This window comes from Scyliorhinus torazame, chromosome 12 (genome assembly GCF_047496885.1).
Source record: "Scyliorhinus torazame isolate Kashiwa2021f chromosome 12, sScyTor2.1, whole genome shotgun sequence".
Lineage (NCBI taxonomy): Eukaryota > Metazoa > Chordata > Chondrichthyes > Carcharhiniformes > Scyliorhinidae > Scyliorhinus > Scyliorhinus torazame.
In genome coordinates this window covers 50,971,218-50,973,850 of record NC_092718.1, presented here as the reverse complement: position 1 = coordinate 50,973,850, position 2,633 = coordinate 50,971,218, and positions in this window count along the sequence as shown.

Below are 2,633 nucleotides of genomic sequence, written 5' to 3'. Positions count from 1 at the left end.
GCAAATGGAATGTTGGCATTGATTGCTAAAGAAATAACGTAGAAATGTAAGGAAGTATTGTTGGAACTATACAAGGCAATGGTGAGACCACACCTGGAGCATTGTGTACAGTTTTGGTCCTCTTATTTGAGGAAAGATGTAGCGGCATTGAAGGCAGTTCAGAGGAGGTTCACTAGGTTGATTCCAGAGATGAGGGGCGGGATTCTCCGTTCCTGTGGCTAAGTGCCGGCTTGAACGGAGAATCTGCAGGAGGTCTACGCATAAAAAATCGGCACAAACCCCTCACCGATTCCTAGCACCGGCGCCGACCGAGTCTCCTGCCTCCTGCGGCGAAAATGACCGGAGAATGGCTGGATCCTGCAGCGGTCGCGCCGTGCAACATGGTGCTGGCCGTGCACAGACTCGACCCGCAAACTGCGACCCGACAGCCCACCCCCTGGCCACGCCCACCAGACCCCCCGGCCCTAGCTAAAGTCCCGACGACCAACGGCATGGATTCCAGCCAAGTGTGGCAGCGCTGGACACAGTCCGCAGCTGCCACTCTGGGCTCCCGATTTCTGTGAGGACACATGTCCCCCACCGTTGGGAACTCGACCCATCGGGGTCGGAGCATTGTGAGTGGGCTGGCCAATGAGGCGCCAAATGCATTGCGACAGCGCGCAGCACGTGTCATGATGGCACGGGTGTAGAGGGGGAGGAGACTCGCAAACCAACGTCAAAGCGGCCCCAGCTCTGAATCCAGCATCGGAATCGATTCTCTGCCTGATCGCAGTTTATGATATCAGCGCGGGCAACGGAGAATCCTGCCTGTTTGTCATATGAAGAAAGATTGAACAGTTCAAGCCTATACTCTCTCGAGTTTAAAAGAATGAGGGGAGATCAAATTGAGGTACACAAGATGATGAAAGGTATGGATAAAGTAGACATGGAGCAGATGCTTCCTCTCGGGCCTTCTGGAATGAGAGATCATAGCCTTAGAATAACAGGTAGCAAATTTGAAACATAGAAACTCGCCCAAAGGGTTGTGAATCTATGAAATTCGCTACCCCAGAATGCGGTGGATGCTGGGACAGTGAGTAAATTTAAGGAGGAGTTAGACAGATTTTTAATTGGGAATGTGTTGAAGGGTTATGGAAAACGGGCAGGATTTAAGGACAGGATGAGCTCAGCCATGATCGAATGGCGAAGCAGGTTCCATGGGCCAAATGGCCCAATTCTGCTCCTATATTTTTTGAATTTATGAGCAGCAGCCTCAGGCCTCCAGTCTGCGCATGCTCCAGTTTTGATGCAGCCATGCCTCCTTGTGATGCAGCAGCTACGGGAATGTCCATGAGGGCAAGCATTTAAACTGCAGATTTATAATAATAATCTTTATTGTCACAAGTGGGCTTACCTTAACAATACAATGAAGTTACTTTGAAAAGCCCCTAATCGCCACATTCCAGCGGGTACACCGAGGGAGAATTCAGAATGTCCAAATTACCTAACAGCACCCGGAGTAAACCCCCGCATCCACAGGGAGAACGCGCAGAATCCGCACAGACAGTGACCCAAGCCGGGAATCGAACCTGGGATGCTGCCGCTGTGAAGCAACAATGCTAACCACTATGCTACCGTGCCACCTACATTGAAGACACTATGTAACAAGTTATACAAGTGTTTTAAAGGTATGTAGAAGCTTTGTATCAGATTTTTTTGCTCTTTCTTTTATACAGACATTGCTGTTGTCATTGGTTCTTAAGTAATTTTGAATTTTTTTAGGATTAAAAGTGAGTATTATTTATAAGTAAATATAGGTTTTGCTATTTGTTTTAAATCTGTGAAACTATTTAAATCTGCACAATATTATCATATAACTTTATGTGGATTTAATTTAGGTTATGGTCATCAGATTTTAAAAGCGCCCAAGGACTTTTTACTGTCACTGTCCTTGCAACATCTGATATTTTTTTGATTTGTGTTTATAGAATCACAGAATCACTGCAGTGCAGAAGGAAGCCATTCGGCCCATCGTGTCTACATTGATGCTCCAAAAGAACACCCTACCCAGGCCCACTACCCTGCCCTATCCCCACAACCCCACCAAACTTTTGGACACAAAAGTGGCAATTTAGCAACGCCAATTCACCTAACCTGCACATCTTTGGATAGTGGGAAAAAAACCGAAGCCCCCATAGGAAACCCATGCAGACAGGGGGAGAATAAACAAACTCCACGCAGTCACCCAAGGTCCGAATTGAACATGGGTCCTGGCGTTGTGAAGTAGCGGAGCTAAGGAGTGAGCCATGTGTTACCTGTGTTATCTGCCTTGTTTCCTTCAATTATCTTATTCATTTATAATTATATCATAATTAAATGTTGTGTTTCAGTAAGGCATTTGTAGAAGCTTATAAAGTTTAATGGAAAGTATTTATTGACAATTTTAGATATTTTATAAATATCAAACTTTGAAACCAATTTAAGTATCAGATGAACAATGACATTTTGTGTAATAACAACTTCAATGTTTACAAACTTCTTGCAATAAAATATATTTTCTCATTGAAACACAATAGTCAATAAAATACATTTTTCCACAGAAACTCAACAGTTCTGTCTATTCAGAAAGAGGGGGGGAGGCGAGAGGAGGAAGA